The following is an 18,988-nucleotide window of genomic DNA, read 5'->3' on the forward strand; positions in this document are numbered from 1 at the left end:
ATAACATTCAGGTTGATGGATCAATAACTGTAAATGTGGGAAACCAGAGGAGATCCTGGCAGTAGCAGAAAACCTGTAGAGGGGACCGACTGGAGAAGAGGTTAGCTTTCTGAGGGAGATAGGCAGATCAGAGAGCTGGGCCCTCAAGTGGGCCAAACAAGGCCCTTGATGAAGGTATTGGGGTCCCAACCAGGCAGTCCTACATCAGTTCACCTTTCACCTCGCTGACTGCCAGGCACACTCAACTTGGCCCAACCTCCCTGACTTTACTCAGGCAGTTCCTACCACCTCTAATGCCTCCTACAGCTTACCTCCGCATTCGCCCTCATACATACCCAAATCTCACCCACCCCTAGAAGCCTCTCTGTAGAGGAAAAGCATGGGATTTGGAGCCAGACTGGGCTTCAGTGAATCACTTAACTTCTATACTTCATCTGTATACTCATACTTGCTTATCTGTGAAGTAGGGGGAATATCTACCTCCATGGCTGTAGTGTGGATGAAATTAGGTAAGGTATGTAGAGTGCCTAGTAGGTATCTGATATATAATAGATTCCCAGAAAACATTTGTGGCATGGATGGATTCAAAGCCATGTAACCTCCAAACTTCTTTCCATTCTATGCAAAAAGATCTTCTCTCCATCCTGGGAAACCTTAACCCCATCTTTCCTCCCCACATTTGCTGGTGTAGGCTAACCCCAACCCCATAGAGGCCCAGCTCAGGCCCAGGTCAGCATTCTCAGGCCTGACATTACATGGCTTCCTAATAGTGTACCCAACATTATGTGCTGCTCTCTCAGAGGACATGTCTGTTTGTCAACTCCTTGGGGACAGAAAACACTCCACATTTCTTTGTACCCTACACAATACCCAGGACAAATCTGGGCACAAGCTGTATGCTGGGCAGGGGCTACTATAAAGTATCTTCAAAGACCAGGCAGATAACATAAATGAGGAATGCAAGTCTGGTGGCAAACACTAGGGTATGGTGGGGCCTGTGGCAAGCTGGAGAGCCTTATTGTATGTTAATTGGTTGATCAAGTGGCACAGGGAAGAGTCGCTACAAAGAAAGAAGTCTTGGATTACTTGCTTATCAGGTGACTACACACAACTGGCTTCCCCTCTTTCTGGACCACAAGCACACTGTTTGTCCAAAGAGACCTACATACCCTTCCAGGTAGCTCCCAAGCTATGAAGATCAAATGAGTCAATGCTTTTGAGAATACTTTGAAAAGCCTAAGGTGTGCTCGCTTCGGCAGCACATATACTAAAATTGGAACGATACAGAGAAGATTGGCATGGCCCCTGCGCAAGGATGACACGCAAATTCGTGAAGCGTTCCATATTTTTTTCAAAATGGATCAAAGACCTAAATATAAGACCTGAAACAATAAAGTACATAGAAGAAGACATAGGTACTAAACTCATGGACCTGGGTTTTAAAGAACATTTTATGAACTTGACTCCAATGGCAAGAGAAGTGAAGGCAAAGATAAATGAATGGGACTACATCAGAATAAAAAGTTTTTGCTCAGCAAGAGAAACTGATATAAAAATAAACAGACAGCCAACTAAATGGGAAATGATATTTTCAAACAACAGCTCAGATAAGGGCCTAATATCCAAAATTTACAAAGAACTCATAAAACTCAACAACAAACAAACAAACAATCCAATAAAAAAATGGGAAGAGGACATGAATAGACACTTCTCCCAGGAAGAGATACAAATGGCCAACAGATATATGAAAAGATGCTCAGCTTCATTAGTTATTAGGGAAATGCAAATCAAAACTACAATGAGATACCACCTCACCCCTGTTAGATTAGCCATTATCAACAAGACGGGTAATAGCAAATGTTGGAAAGGCTGTGGAGAAAAAGGAACCCTCATTCACTGTTGGTGGGACTGTAAAGTAGTACAACCATTATGGAGGAAAGTATGGTGGTTCCTCAAAAAACTGCAAATAGAACTACCTTATGACCCAGCAATCCCTCTACTGGGTATATACCCCAAAACCTCAGAAACATTGATACGTGAAGACACATGTAGCCCCATGTTCATTGCAGCACTGTTCACAGTGGCCAAGACATGGAAACAACCAAAAAGCCCTTCAATAGAAGACTGGATAAAGAAGATGTGGCACATATACACTATGGAATACTACTCAGCCATAAGAAATGATGACATCAGATCATTTACAGCAAAATGGTGGGATCTTGATAACATTATAAGGAGTGAAATAAGTAAATCAGAAAAAACCAAGAACTACATGATTCCATATATTGGTGGAACATAAAAATGAGACTAAGAGACATGGACAAGAGTGTGGTGGTTACCAGGGGTGGGGGAGGACAGGGGGAGAGTTAGGGGGAGGGGGAGGGGCACAGAGAACTAGATAGAGGATGGCGAAGGACAATCTGACTTTGGGCGAGGGGTATGCAACATAATCTAATGACAAAATAACCTAGACATGTTTTCTTTGAATATATGTACCCTGATTTATTAATGTCATCCCATTACCATTAATAAAAATTCATTTAAAAAAAAAAAAAAAAAAAAAAAAGCCTAAGGTTTTGTGGAGACCTGAGGGACCATGTTCAGAAGTCCTAACATTTCCCCAAACCAGACCCCAAGTCTCAGATGATCAGGAACAGGTATATAATTAGGGGAGCATAATGTCCCTTGCTGTCCTGCTGAGAGCCACCTTCTATCTCCCCAGGATCTCTGGCAGTCCTGGCTCCACAAGGAGGTAGTAATTGGGTCTCTGGAAAACAGCAGAGGCAGCTTAGGGCAGCTGCAGGCAGCAGAAACCCTATCCCCTCCAGAGCCCTGATGTTCTCATCAGCTCTTTTTCTGCCTGCCAGCCAGGCCTGCAGCTTCCTGAGACCACCTGGCTGCCCCGCACTCTCCTGTTCCCATGGCTCCCTGTTGCTGGTCTCCACTGCCCTGACAGAAGCCGTGACTAGATGTGCCCCAGACCTGTCTTCTTTTCAAGGTCTTGGTGGCAGCTGTCAAATGGCACTGTGACCTACTCAAACCCCAGCTCCAGCACCACTCTCACCTGGGGCAGGGGGGCACCGAGCTGCCACTTGTGGCCCAGTCTGACCCCAGACATTAAGGCCAGCTGTCACTGGTTACCAAGAACACAAGCTGCCATGAACAAGTGTGCTCACTGGCTTTGCATCAAAGATGCTACTATGATAGTTACCAGGGCTCAACCACCTGCTAACTGCCCAGCACTTTCTAAGTACATACTCCCAATAGCTCCAAGAGGCAATATTATTATAGCCATTTTCAGACAGGAAAACTGAAGCTCAGAGAGGTTAGGTAACTTGCCAAGATGCAAAAATGAAATTCACCCTTCTGGCCAGGTAGTTCAGTTGGTAGAGAATTGTCCCAATACTCTAAGGCTGTGGGTTTGATCCCAGGTCATGGCACATATAAGAGTCAACCAATGAATATAAAAATAAATGGAACAAGCAATGGCCACATAGTTCGGTTGGTTAGAACATCATCCCCACACACAAAGGTTGCAGGTTTGATAACTGGGCAGAGCACATACAGGAACAGATTGATGTTTCTGTCTGTCTGTCTCTCTTTCTCTCTCTCCCTTCCTCTCTCTCTAAAATCAATCAATCAATCAATCAACAATCTTTGGCCAGTGGTGACACAGTGGGTAAAGGATCACTGGTTCAAACCTCTGGGCTTGTCCAGTCAAGGCACATATGACAAGCAATCAATCAATGAATAACTAAAGTAAAGTTGATTCTTCTCGCTCTCTGTCCCTCTCTCTCCTCTCTCTGTAAAGTCAATAAATATAATCTTTATAAACAAATAACTTAATGAATAAACTTGAAAAAATGGAATTCACCCCCAGTTCTAACAATTAGCTACTTGCTTGTGTTGCCAAAACACCTATGTGCTCACTTTACAAACTCTTACCAAGCAACTACTATGTATCAAACTCTGTTAGAGCAGAGAGAATAAAATGGTACACAAAACAGATATGATCCCTGCCTGCACAACACTAACAGAGTAAGAGGAGAAATAAACACTAAGGGTCAGATCAGAAATTTTAAAGCAGAGGTAGTGATAAATGCTGTAGGAGAACTGTACCAGGAGGCTCCGCACTGGGTAGGGGTCAGTCCTGAAGGGTAATCAATGTTGACTAGGAGAAGCCAGGGTGCTGAGGGGCATGTGGGCATCAGGGAGTGCGTCCAGATACAGAGAACAGTATTGGCTGGGAGGTAGAAGGAACTGAAAGGTGTGGCTGGAGTGCAGCTTGCCCAGGGAGAGACAGCTCCTTAGAAGAGGCTGGGGTCTGGCTGGGCCAGACCACTCTAGGATTTATTGGCAAAGGTACTTGCTGAGGCCCCCAGAAGTTCCCCCAACAAGCCACTGGAGCAAAAGCATCAGACTGACATATTTCAAGACCCACCCTGGCTGCAGCGTGGATATGGACTGTTTACACACGTGCGTACGCAAAAACACACACACACTTTCTGCCTATCCAGTCTAGTTATTCCCCCCTTCTAGAATCAGGGCTCCTATGGGCCAGGCTCACCCTCACACCCAATCCAGGGTAGGGTTCTTTCTTGTCCATCTTTGGTCAGAAACCCAGTGAGCCACTCTGAACAGAAACATCCTAAATCCTGAGACACACCTGGGTGGTGAGAAGCTTATCACTTCACAGCAAATGAGAGCAGCAGGTCCCAAAAACTATGTGACTAAAAGCAGGTACATTCAAGGTTCACTAAGTATAAAGCTGAAAACCCGCTGTGTATGCCAAGTAATAATCTTGCTGGTTTACTTTTTCCTGTAGATTTAAATAAATGTCTATCTTCTTCAAATCAATAAACTTTCAGCACCATCAAAAGTCTGTACTATGTTTAAATCTTTTCCCCAAAAGTTATGGGATCTGTACTACCTCTGTGGGGGGCAATTTGGCAACATCTATCAAAATTACATGTGGATGAACCCTTTATTTTATTTATTTATTTATTATTATTATTTTTTTTTTTTGTATTTTTCTGAAGCTGGAAACGGGGAGAGACAGTCAGATAGACTCCCGCGTGCGCCCGACCGGGATCCACCCGGCATGCCCACCAGGAGGTGACGCTCTGCCCACCAGGGGGCAATGCTCTGCCCCTCTGGGCATCGCTCTGTTGCAACCAGAGCCACTCCAGCGCCTGGGGCAGAGGCCAAGGAGCCGTTCCCAGCGCCCAGGCCATCTTTGCTCCAATGGAGCCTCGCTGCGGGAGGGGAAGAGAGAGACAGAGAGGAAGGAGAGGGGGAGGGGTGGAGAAGCAGATGGGCACTTCTCCTGTGTGCCCTGGCCGGGAATCGAACCCGGGACTTCTGCATGCCAGGCCGACGCTCTACCACTGAGCCAACCAGCTAGGGCCGGATGAACCCTTTAATCAGGCTCTCACACTCCTAAGATTATACTCACACATGCAAAAGTAGATATATTTTGAAGGACTGGAGCAAGGTCCTGCATACACATCTGCTTCTAAATACACAAACAAAATAGCACAACAGGATACACAAGAAGCTGGTAATACTGGATACCTATGAAAAGGGACTGATTGGTTAGACAATGGGGTGGGAAACCATGTACTTCTTAAATTTTGAACCATGTGTCTTATTACCTATCCAGTAAATTAGGATAAGTGTGTGCAATGGAATTCTACTCAGAAATAAACTAGGGAATGACTCAACAACATGGATAAATCTACAAAATACTATGCTGTGTAACAAAAGCCAAATACAAAAGACAACATACAGTCTAATTCCACTTATATATAATTCCGGAAAGACAAATCTAACCTATCAGTGGTTGGTTGTCTAGGGCTGAAGGTGGGATGAGGGATTGACTAGAAAGGGGCACAAAGGAACTTTTTGGGGTGATGAAAGTGTTCTATATTTTTTTTATTTAAGTGAGAAGCAGGGAGGCAGACAGGCAGCCTCCTGCATGCACCCCAACCAGGATCCACCCAGCAAGCCCCCTGTGAGGTGATGTTCTGCTCATCTGGGGCTGCTGCTCCATTGCTTGGCAACCGAGTTATTTTTGCACCAGAGGTGAGGCCATGGAGCCATCCTCAGTACTCAGGGCCAACTTGCTGGAACCATTCGAGCCCTGGCTGAGGGAGAGGGAGAGAGAAAGAGAGAGAGAAGAGGGGAGGGGCAGAGAAGCAGATGGTCACTTCTCCTGTGTGCCTGAACCAGGGGTCGAATCCAGGACTTTCACACACCTGGCCGACTCTCTATCGCTGAGCCAACTGGCCAGGGCGAAACTGTTCTATATTTTGATTGAGGTGTTCATTACGTGTTTAAATGTATCAAACTCTTCAAAATATACACTTAAAATGGGTCCATTTTTGGTATGAAAATTATATCAGTAGAGTTTATTTTATTTTTTTTAGTAAGAGAGAGGAAGAAAGAGAGACAAGGAGGGAGAGAGATAAGAGGCATCAACTCGTAATTGCAGTACTTTATTTGTTCATTGATCACTTCTCATACGTGCCTTGACTGGGAGGCTCTAGCTGAGCCAGTGACCCCTTGCTTAAAGCCAGAGACCTTAGGCTTCTAGCCAGTGACCCTTGGGCTCAAGCCAGCAACCATGGGGTCATGTTTATGATCTCACACTCAGGCTGGCAACCCCGCACTCAAGCTGGTGAGCCTGCACTCAAGCAGGCGACCTCAGGGTTTCAAACCTGGGACCTTGGCAACCCAAGTTAATGCTCTATCCACTGTGCCACAACTGGTCAGGCAGTAAAGTTATCTTTTTAAAGAGAAAAAGTATGTGTGGTATAAATCAATAAACAAAGTTTTTAAAATTAAAAAAAAAAAAAAACAGTATTGAAAGCCTAATGAGGAAGGTACTTCATAACAAGCCTGACATCACCCACAAAGGGATGGTTAGATGAATAATCACAACAACTCTCTGGTCCAATCTGCCTGCCTGCTCACAATTAAGCCCAAGTTATTTCTTTTAAAGTAGACTTTCTTTTATTACTCTAACAAATAATCTTGAGAACTAAATGAGGACTAAAGTGAATCCACTGCTATGTCTGTCGGGATGTGAGCTCTGGCCCAGGAACTTGAACAAGCAACTGCTCCAAGTCACAGCTTCTTAGACAAAGGAATCTCAGTGGCTCTCTTGTGGCAAGGCCTATGCAATCACATCAGGAAAGGTGGGCCAAGTATTCTGAGCAGAGTCTTCCCCACAGCCCAGCTGAAGCCATTATCCCCTCTCTCAATGACACTTACTGCCCCGCCCAGAACATCAACAGCCTGAGCAGATGGGCAAGACAAAATTCTGCTGTTCCTTCAGTTGTCAGAATGGCTGGTGCCAACTTGGACATCAGGCTGGCAGAGGAAGAGACTCAGGACACGAGACTCTGCCAACAGAAGTCAGAGAGCATCACAGCAACAAGGGCTCTGCCCAGAATCCACGACCGGAGGCCGAGAGAAAGGCGGTCACGAACTGTCCCCAGAAGCAAGGATTCCCAACCTATCCAGACCTCAGCCCCTTTCCCTAGTAAAAACATGTTTATATTATTCAAATTAAATAGAAATATCTGTAGTTCTATATGTGTTTAATTTATATATGTATAAATATATATTTATATTATATATAGGTACATTATTATATTTATTTATGATAATATATTCTTTATATAATATAGTCTATATAATATTAAATATATTTACATCATTTATGTAATATATAGGGTATGTATCTATATATTGGTTTGACCCCTGAACATCTCTTTAGCTACTACTACTCTTTCTCTCCCTACTTTTCATCTATTCATCTTAAGAAAACTAACTGTCTGTGTTCGTTCTCCGCACTTCTCCATCTTCCTCACCTAACTACTGCTACACTACTCCCTCACCCCCATGTCATAGAAACTGTTAAAAAAAAATATTTATTAAAATGTTCATAGCAGCTTTATCATCATATCTAAAAACTGAATATAGCTCAGATGTCTAACAATAAAACAATGGATAAACTAGATGTGTTATAGCCAAACAATGAAATACCACTAAGCAATAAAAATGAGCAAACTGTCCTGGCTGGTTTGCTCAGTGGTAGAGCATCAGCCAGGCATGTGGAAATCTCAGGCTCGATTCCTGGTCAGGGCACACAGGAGAAGCAACCATATGCTTTGCTTCTCCACCTCTCCACACCCCTCCTCTCTCTTTTCTTTTCCCGCAGCCATGGCTCGAATGAGCAAGCTGGCCCTGGGCACTGAGGATGGCTCCATGGCCTCACCTCAGGCACTAAAATAGCTCAGTTGCTGAGCAACTGAGCAGCAACCTCAGATGGGCAGAATATCAGCCCCACACGGCGGCTGCCAGGTGGATCCTGGCTGGGCACATGTGGGAGCCTGTCTCTACACCTCACTGCCTCTCACTTGATTAAAAACAAACAAAAAAGAGCAAACTGACCTGGCAAGTTGGCTCAGCAGTAGACCGCCAGCCCAGAGTGTGAATGTTCCAGATTCAATCCCCAGTCAGGGCACACAAGGGAAGCGACCATCTGCTTCTCCATCCCTCCTGTCCCCCTTCTCTCTCTCTCTCTCTCTCTCTCTCTCTCTCTCTCTCTCTCTCTCCCTGCTTCTCTCTCTCTCTCTCTCTCTCTTCCATTCCCGCAGCCATGGCTCCATTGGTTCGAGCACATTAACCTGGGTACAAAGGCTCCACCTCAGGCACTAAAAATAACTCAGTTGTGAGCGTGGTCCCAGATGGGCAGACCATCAGCCTCAGACCTGGGTTGCCGGGTGGATCCCGGTTGGGTCAAATGCGGGAGTCTGTCTCTCTATATCCCCTCCTCTCACTTGGAAAAGAAGAAAAAATAAAAAATAAAGCAAATAAATGAAAACTTTAAAAAGAATCAAATGTTTAAATGGGGCCTTAACTAAAAAAAAAAAAAGATGAGCAAACTGCCTGACCAGTGATGGCGCAGTGGATAAAGCATCACCTAGAATGCTGAGGTCACCAGTTCAAAACCCCAGGCTTGACCAGACAAGGCACATACGAGAAGCAACTACAAACTGATGCTTCCCATTCCTCCTCACTCGCCTTTCTCTCTCTCTCTCCCTTTTTACTCTCTCTAAAAAGAATAAATAAAATCTTTTTTAAAAATGAACAAACTACTGATACACAACATGAATTAATCTCAAGATCATTATGCCAACTGAAAGAATACTTACCCAAAAGTGTATACCCGGAAAGAATCCATTGACATGAATTTCTAGAATGGGCAAAATTAGTCCATGGGGGAAACATCAAAAGAGTTACTGCCTCATGGTGAGGGCAGGGACTAACTGGGAAGGGGCAGGAGAGAACTTCCTAAAAGGGATGATAATGTTCTATATTGTGATACAGATTTGCATTACACAGGTATATGCAATAGTCAAAAATTCATAGATGCTAGAGTTAATATTTTTACCTAGGAGAGAAAAGAACCACAAATATTTAACTCAAGTTAGTGATACGCATGCTGAACTGTTCAGGGATGAAGTATACAACAACTTATTTCAAAATGTGTCATAATATAAGATGGATAAGTGGATGATTAGAAGGCTGGGTAAGTGGATAGTTATATAATAAGGCAAATGTAACAAAATTTTGTAGAATCTGAGTGGATAGTATACGTGTTATGTTTGAAGATTTTCATTATGAAATGATAGGGGGAGGGAATCATTATTAATAACATCCTAAATACCACATTAAGTGGAATCCAAGAAATCTGGGTTCTAATACTGACAAGGATATTTTTCTTATCTGCCTGATCAGGGACAAGACTTAAACTTGCTAAGTCTCAGTGTCATAGTGCATAAAAAGAAGTTGATAAAAAAGTCTGCGTCATAGAGCTCCTGTGAGAATGACATGAGAGAAATATATGCAAAGAGCTTGGAAAGGTTTATTGTGATCTGAAGCTATAAAGAAAAAAAAAGTCTCCATTACAAACTCACAGAAATTCTATATTTAAAAATAAATAATAAAAAATATCCATTGTTTTCAACTTCTAGCTCTCAAGAAAAAGGAATCTGTACATAATAGAAATAGAGGAAACAAAAGGTCAACACATGAACTGACACTGAAGAAACCCTAGATAGGGAAGCGAAGGCTTATAGACTGGAAACTATCTCTACAGGTGAGAAGCTTCAGTTCTAATTCTTGTACAGGGACAGGATTCTCACTCTTACTTTAACTCAAGTCAGGACTTTTTTTTTTTTTTCATTTTTCCGAAGCTGGAAACGGGGAGGCAGTCAGACAGACTCCCGCATAGATCCACCTGGCACGCCCACCAGGGGGCGATGCTCTGCCCCTCTGGGGCGTTGCTCTGCTGCAACCAGAGCCATTCTAGCACCTGAGGCAGAGGCCACAGAGCCATCCTCAGCGCACGGGCCAACTTTGCTCCAATGGAGCCCTGGCTGCGGGAAGGGAAGAGAAAGACAGAGAGGAAGGAGAGGGGGAGGGGAGGAGAAGCAGATGGGCTCTTCTCCTGTGTGCCCTGGCTGGGAATCAAACCCGGGACTCCTGCACGCCAGGCCAACGCTCTACCGCTGAGCCAACCAGCCAGGGCCTCAAGTCAGGACTTTTGAAGAGCTGCACCCTTAGTGAAAAGAAGTTATTAGAAAAACTCTCCCACCAGCCCAGAGACATAGCAATAAAGCTGTTTCTTCCTGTTCTCCCATAAGAAATCAAAACATCAAGTTTGCACCAGGTGATGCGTTAGAGTTGGACTTATACCAACCATATTGTGCAGCTATCTCAAATCTAAAAATTAACAAATATACAAAAAATAGATCCCAAGCTGGTAATACCTTCAGGGAACCTGGAAAAAAACAAAATAAAACCTTTCTATAGGGTCATTCCAACAGCTCAGTACAGGATTCCCACAGGGAAAGAAATCACCAAGGGAAATGACAAACCATACAAAGAAAAGTTTACCATGAGCAAGAGTTTTCAGAAACAACAAATAGGAGAAATGGCATGCAAAAGCTTCTAATAATTAAACATTCTGAAAAACTCTTAAGTATATTTAAAATAATAAAAAAGAAAAAGGGAAGAAATAAAAACCATAATGAAATCCTAGGCAAGTTTAAAAAAAAACAAGTAAAAGTTCTAGAAATAAAAAAATATATAGTCATCAAAATGGAAATTTTAATGGATGGGTAAAATTGTAGAATAGATGGAGTTGAAAAGAGAATTACTGAGTTAGACAATAGCTATAAGGAAATCACCAACAAAATTACACAGAGAGCCTGGCCTGTGATGGAGATGTGGATAGAGCATTGACCTGGAATGCTGAGGTCACCGACTCAAAACCCTGGGCTTTCCTGGTCAGGCACATACCACAAGTAATCAATGAACAACAGGATTGAGAAGTACAATTTGGTAGTTACAGAACAGTCATGAAGATGTAAAGTACACAATAGAGAGTATAGTCAGTAATATTGTAATAACTATGTGTGGTGCCAAGTGGGTGCTGGAAATAGTATTGCGGAATCACTTTGCAAAGTATATGATTGTCTAATCATTCTGCTGTAGACCTGAAACTAATATAAAATACTTGTAATGTAAAAAAAAATATATAGCACTGCCTGGCACATAGTAAGTGTTCAATAAAATGTTACTTTTTGCAAAATAATAAAAAATAAAAAAACACTTTAAAAAGAGTATCCCTTCGCCAGACCAGGTGGTGGCTTAGTGAATAGAGCATCGGACTGGGATGCGGAGGACCCAGGTTCGAAACCCCGAGGAAGCCAGCTTGAGCGCAGGCTCATCGGGCTTGAGTGCAGGCTCACCAGCTTGAGCACAGGGTCAGCTTGAGTATGGGATTATAGACATGACCCCATGGTCACTGGCTTGAGCCCAAAGATTGCTGGCTTGAAGTCCAAAGGTCGCTGGCTTGAGCCGCAGGTCACTGGCTTGAGCAAGGGGTCATTTGCTCTGCTGCAGCCCCCTGGTCAAGGTACATATAAGAAAGCAATCAATGAACAACTAAGGAGCCTCAATGAAGACTTGATGCTTCTCATCTCTCTCACTTCCTATCTGTCTGTCCCTATGTGTCCCTCTCTCTGTGTCACACACACACACACACACACACACAGTATCCCTTCATAATTGAAGTGCAACTCTGTATTTATTATTTTATCTTTTTAATTTTTGCCATCTTTTGTTGGTAAAGGATGGAATTCCAGTTTGAGTTCAGTACACTGTTTTGAAACTCCACTTAATAATATTGAACTAGAAAAAACTCTTCACCCTCTCTGGTAGTGCATCCAGGAAAAATTATCCTCATTGCCTGCCAAACTCCAGAGTAGTTAGTCTTACATAGTGACTCAGGGCTCCAACTATAAGCGTTCCAGAAACCAAGACAAAGCCTGAGAAGTCACAGTGTCACTTCTGCTGTATTATATTGGTTAAGATAGTCACAATTTCACCCAGATTCAAAGGGACAGGACATGACCTCACCTCTCAATGGGAGGAGTGTCAGAGAATTTGGAGGCCATATTTTTAAACTATCACCCGCAATTGGAACACAGCTGAAATTTGGTACAACTGAAAGTGGGAGGTGAAGAACAATTAACAACAATAACAAGATGTATAATTTATTGAGCACATACCATGTTCCAGACACTTTATCTTTGTGTGTGTGTGTGTGTGTGTGGTGTGTGTGTGGTGTGTGTGTGTGTGTGTGTGTGTGACAGAGACAGAGAAAGGGACAGATAGGGACAGACAGGCAGGAAGGGGAGAGATGAAAAGCATCAATTCTTCGTTGTGGCACCTTAGTTGTTCATTGATTGCTTTCTCATTTGTGCCTTGACGGAGGGGGGGGGGGAGGGGGCTACAGCAGAGCAAATAACCCCTTGCTCAAGGCAGCAACCTTGGGCTTCAAGCCAGTGACCTGCGCCCAAGCTGGTGAGCCTATGCCCAAGCCAGATGAGCCTGCGCTCAAGCCAACCACCTTGGGGTTTCGAACCTGGGTCCTCCGCGTACCAGTCTGATGCTCTATTCATTGCACCACTGCATGGTCAGGCCAGACACTTTATGTATTCTTATATCAAACCTATAGATAGGAAGGAATTCTATTCCCCATCTTATAGAGGAGGAATCTAATGAGTGGCCAGATGCAAATCCAGGACAGCCACATAGCAATACCATGCTTTTATCCACTCTGCTATATTAATTCTTTTTTTTTTTTTTTTTTTGTATTTTTCTGAAGCTGGAAACGGGGAGAGACAGTCAGACAGACTCCCGCATGCGCCCGACCGGGATCCACCCGGCACGCCCACCAGGGGGCGACGCTCTGCCCACCAGGGGGCGATGCTCTGCCCCTGGGTGGGGGTCGCTCTGTCGCGACCAGAGCCACTCTAGCGCCTGGGGCAGAGGCCAAGGAGCCATCCCCAGTGCCTGGGCCATCTTTGCTCCAATGGAGCCTCACTGCGGGAGGGGAAGAGAGAGACAGAGAGGAAGGAGAGGGGGAGGGGAGGAGAAGCAGATGGGCGCTTCTCCTGTGTGTCCTGGCCAGGAATCGAACCCGGGACTTCTGCACGCCAGGCCGATGCTCTACCACTGAGCCAACCGGCCAGGGCTCACTCTGCTATATTAATTCTTAAAGTCACTGAGCAGCGATAACCTATTCTAGTCCTCGCTCACTGAAGATGCCTGTGAAGAATTCAAGCTTGGGGCCTGCCATAAGAGAGGGAGGTGGCATCCCAGAGCAGGGGCTTCCTGTATAAACAGGAGGCACATGGGAAGCAGCACTGTGGTGCAGGGACAATGGACAGTGAGCAGGCAGAGCCTCCTGTCTCCGGTGGGCGCTCAGGGCTGTGAGCGGCTGGGCAGGAACAGCTGGGGCCCTGACTCCCTGATGCCTGGCCCAGCAGAGGAACTGCCTCTCTCATGGCTTTCCCAGGAGGAAGTTCCCCACTGATTCTCGGGAAGCCCTTCCCATCCCAGGCCTCAGCTGTGCCTAGACCTCCTCTTTCTTCTTCAGGAGCATGTTGTCTTTAGACTAATCTGGGATGCGGGTCTTCTCTGAAGTCCCTCTGGCCTGGAGGCTTGGAGGGTGTGGGCAAGCCAGGCCAGGCTCAGACTCCAATCCAGGAGGCAGCCATCACTGAACATTCGCTAAGAAAAAAAGCATAGGGAAGTAAAAAAAAAAAAAAAAAAATCTTGGGATTTGTAGAGCAAAAGACCTGACTCCACATCCTAGCTCCAGTTCTAAACAGCTGTGTGACTTTGGGCAAAACACTTAACCTCTCTGAGCCACAGTTTTCTCTTTGTAAAGTGGGAAATGTAATATCTATTCTGAAAAGAGTTCTTTGAAGATTAAATGAGATAACCATATACCCAACATCTAATAAAAGTTGCACAATAGTAATTATGAGTATTTAAAGCATATAAGAAGCCCCCACCTTTGTCCTACTAGTCAACTGTGCCATCTGAATAGTCACTGTCAGAGAGACTTTGTCAACACTAAAAGACCATCACCCCATAAGGAGCAAAGCACCCCAGACCTGGGAAGCCAGAGAAGGTGGGTCTGGGGGAGGGTCCTGAGCAGGCCTGGACCACTGTCTTCCCAAGGCTTCTACAACACCACACACTCTCAGTCATCTCCCACCTCTTTGGTTATTCCTGCTTCAGTCATTATGCATGCCTCCCAACTCTACTCACCTCTTTTCTTTAATGTTCTCCTCTCCTTCTCTCCACACCTTCCCTGGGTGACTTCATTCTGTTCCATCTACAGGGTAATGTCTCTCCTGAGTCCGGATTTGCATGTCCAAGTGGCTCCCAGCCATCCTCTCCTGGGTGCCCCTCAGGCACCTCAATTACAACATGTTCCACACAGATATTCATCTCACCCAAGAAATCTGTGCCTCCAAGCCTGCCCTGCTCAGGGAATGATCAAACTCTATGCCTAGTTGACCAAGTCAGAAGCCTACGAGTTGTTCTTACTTCTCCCTCACTCCTACTCTAACCAGTGCTAAGTCTCACAGATTCTTAAGCGTCTCTCAGGGTGTGCCCTTCTCTACACCCATGTGCTCCTTCCTTAGCTCAGGCCCACCATCTCTCTCCTGGACTCCCTGTGCTCCAGGCGTGGCCCCTCCAGCCATCCTCCTCACTGCAGCCAGAATCAGCTTCCTAACACACAAACCATCCCTTTCACTCCCATTTGACAGCCCAAATGGCCTCAGGGAGGCGCCCTAGGCCCTGAATCATGTAGCCCTTGTTAACCTGTCCAGTCTCATTGCCCATTGCCCATTCCCCTTCCCACATTGGGCACTGCCAAACTCAGGCACTGGTAGTTCCCTGAGAGCACCACTCCCTACCTCAGCTTTGGGCCTTTACACACATGCTTTTTCTTCCTGGAATGCCTTCCCCTCAACTCCCCTGGCTCTTACTACTTCCTGAAGACTGAGCCCCACTGTCACCTCCTCCAGGAAGACTTCTCCCGCCACTTCTACAACCTCAACCATCCCTCATCACAGTATTTATCATACTAAATTGCATTTGTCTGTTTATTTACCCAGCTCCCCACTAAACTAGACTTTCCCAGGGGCAAGAACAAGGTCTTCCTCTACAGATCCCCAGACCTAGCACAGGGCCAGTACAGAGATCATACCTGGATATGATCATATGTGCAGGAATAAATGAATAACAAATTCTGCCAACCCATTGGCAGAATGGCACCTAAAGACAATCCTTGAGGGGGCAGCCAGTCTTAAGTAAACCCACATCTGTGGTAAAACCTTCCTTCTCACAAATGGCTCATAAAGTTTAAAGTTGGTAAACAATTTTGCACAAAGCTCAAGGAGCCAGAGAAAATCTGGTGGGATCTTAAACAAAAATCTCCTTTCCAAATCTGAAAAATGGAGAAATACCAGGAAGCATTTGGTAAGCACAGACTGCCATATATGTAACAGGTACTTCTGCTGGGCAGTTTTCCTTAGACTCACCCTAGAGAGGAAAGAGTTGAGAGTAGGGGTGCACAGACGCGAGTGAGAACACACATGTATCTGTGTGAGTGTGTGGACACACGAACATGTGGTATCATGTACATCTGTTTGGGCACAAACTCAAGCTTACACGATTGTGTTCTCTATTCATATACTCTTCAGATTAAGGAAAGACCATTCCTTGAAATACAATAATGTCCCAGAAGCCTTTGCCAAGTCCCGAAAAGCATAGGCACCTATTTCTCACATAAAATTAGAGCCAAGGCAGTCCTGCTGTCCTTAATGAAGTGCCCGCTCCCCACACCAGGTGGTCCCTCCATCTGAACTTTACCTGATCCCCCAGTGCCTCTTCTACCTAAAGAACGCCTTAGCCTGACCAAGTGGTGGCGCAGTGGATAGAGCGTCGGACTGGGATGCGGAAGGACCCAGGTTCGAGACCCCCGAGGTCGCCAGCTTGAACGCGGGCTCATCTGGCTTGAGCAAAGAGCTCACCAGCTTAGACCCAAGGTCGTTGGCTCCAGCAGGGGGTTACTCGGTCTGCTGAAGGCCCGCGGTCAAGGCACATGTGAGAAAGCAATCAATGAACAACTAAGAAGTCGTAACGCTCAAGGAGAAACTGATGATTGATGCTTCTCATCTCTCTCCATTCCTGTCTGTCTGTCCCTGTCTATCTCTGCCTCTGTAAAAAAAAAAAAAAGAACGCCTTAGCCCCGCCTTCCTGCGGCCACAGGGAAGTTGCAGTTGGCCCCACAATCGCAAGGGATCCTTTATATACTATATACCCTTTCCGTCCTAGGCAGTGCGAGCTTGTTGGTCTGGCTGTGCAGGAAAACCAGCAGGGATGGACATGAAGAGGGCGAGGCGATCCACGTGGGAACCCAGCTAGCCCAGGCCGCCCCTGCCCCTGCCCCCACACCCCTGCGAGTGCATGTGCATGTGCGCTGCTGAGCCTGTTCACCCACAGTGGGGGGGTGGGGGAGGGTGCCTACTGAGCTGGGGGCAGGGGTACTCCCAGTGGGCTTCCCGCACAGCCCAGGGTAAAGAGAACACCATCCCGCCAGCCCTGGCCCTGGCCCCAACCACTGGCCTCTGCTTCCAGAGACGGGCAGCCTTCTGTGAGGAAGTCGGCAGTACAAAGCAAGCGAGGAAGACCCCTACACTTGCCTCGATGGGACAAGCCGTCCTCAGTCAGTGTCTGTCCTACACCCTAGGCACATGGCAGGCTTGGCACACCAGAAGCTGGGCCCGCCTTCCTCCACCCAAGAGCCTGGTGAGACTGCCAGCAGCCTTTGCCTTAGAGCCCTCTAAGACATCTCCATCCTGAGTTCCTCTCTTCTTCATCCTTATACCTTACTATCCATGCAGCCCCCTCAAATTTGTCCCCTTCCCACTTTCTACTTCTCAGAAAACTATAATTAAATCCTGGACTGATTCATACTAAAGTATAAATGACTAATAATATTTCAATGTCTAATCTTTTCCCAAACTAAATCTTCACCTAAAAGAAAAAACAAATTAAACACTAAACATATAATCTCACACATTCGTTCAACAAATATTTCATGCCAGATGTATAGATACCTTAGGCACTAAGAATACAAAAATGATAAGAACCCAGCCCACTACTCAGGAAGCTCATAGTCTAGCAAGCAGAAGGAGACAAAGCACAGACAAGGTGCTATGGGAGCCCAAATACCCAGCCCAGCCGGCTGATATACATTATTAGACCAGAGAAGAACTCCAAGAGATGATCCTTGAGCAGATCTGAAGCATAAACAGCAAGCAGCTGAGAATAGGTTGATAGGCAAGTCACCTTCACCATGCCTAAGAGTGCACACCTAGTTTGGAGTGAGTAAAAGGGTATACAGGAACAGAGAGCACCCAAAACATGGACATGCTGAGATGGCCAGTGGCCTGTTGAAAGTAGGGCGTATGCCTGACCTGTGGTGGCGCAGTGGATAAAGCGTCGACCTGGAAATGCTGAGGTCGCCGGTTCGAAACCCTGGGCTTGCCTGGTCAAGGCACATATGGGAGTTGATGCTTCCAGCTCTTCCCCCCTGTCTCTCTCTTCTCTCTCTCTCTCTCTCTCTCTCTCTCTCTCTCTCTCTTTCTCTCTCTTTCTCTCTCTGTCTCTGTCTCTGTCTCTCCTCTCTAAAATGAATAAATAAAATAAAAATAAAATAAAAAAAAGAAAGAAAGTAGGGGGTATGTCCAACTTTCCTTCAGAGCCCTGCATCTGGCACACACAGTAAGAAAAGTTTGTTGGGCCCTGGCCGGTTGGCTCAGCGGTAGAGCGTCGGCTTGGCGTGCAGAAGTCCCGGGTTTGATTCCCGGCCAGGGCACACAGGAGAAGCGCCTATCTGCTTCTCCACCCCTCCCCCTCTCCTTCCTCTCTGTCTCTCTCTTCCCCTCCCACAGCCGAGGCTCCACTGGAGCAAAAGATGGCCCGGGCGCTGAGGATGGCTCTGTGGCCTCTCTGCCTCAGGCGCTAGAATGGCTCTGGTTGCAACAGAGTGACGCCCCAGATGGGCAGAGCATCCCCCCCTTGTGGGCGTGCTGGGTAAATCCCGGTCGGGCGCATGCGGGAGTCTGTCTGACTGCCTCCCCGTTTCCAGCTTCGGAAAAATGAAAAAAAAAAAAAAAGAAAAGTTTGTTGAATTACACACCAGGCCTGTGATCTATTGTGGATCAAGAGCATGTTGTTTTTGTTCCCAATCAGACTAAATGAAGAAAACTCTTCAAGGATAAAACCTAGGTCCATCAGAGAACCTGGCATACACCTTGGCACCTGACAAACACACAGCTAAAAGTGCCTCTTGACCTTTACCTGCCAGGTCTTCCCAGCTCATTCAGCCAGAAATCTCTTTTCTTTCACTTCCCTCCAATTCTACTAGTGTCTTAGGCTGCAGAGCTGTGTACAGGCTGTGTACTTGTCACCTGGAGCTCCCTGCAGGCAGAAATCACACATTGCTCCTCTCCTCATCCCCACACCTAGAATAGCC

At 45.8% G+C, this 18,988-nt stretch overlaps 1 non-coding gene across 1 annotated transcript; it reads left to right on the plus strand.

The window, feature by feature from the left end:
- The first annotated feature begins 1,243 nt into the window (after positions 1-1,243).
- Positions 1,244-1,350, plus strand: LOC136382647 (U6 spliceosomal RNA). The gene has a single exon (XR_010747273.1). It is a non-coding gene; the product is annotated as a U6 spliceosomal RNA (small nuclear RNA).
- Positions 1,351-18,988: the final 17,638 nt, after the last annotated feature.

This window comes from Saccopteryx leptura, chromosome 10 (assembly GCF_036850995.1).
Source record: "Saccopteryx leptura isolate mSacLep1 chromosome 10, mSacLep1_pri_phased_curated, whole genome shotgun sequence".
NCBI lineage: Eukaryota > Metazoa > Chordata > Mammalia > Chiroptera > Emballonuridae > Saccopteryx > Saccopteryx leptura.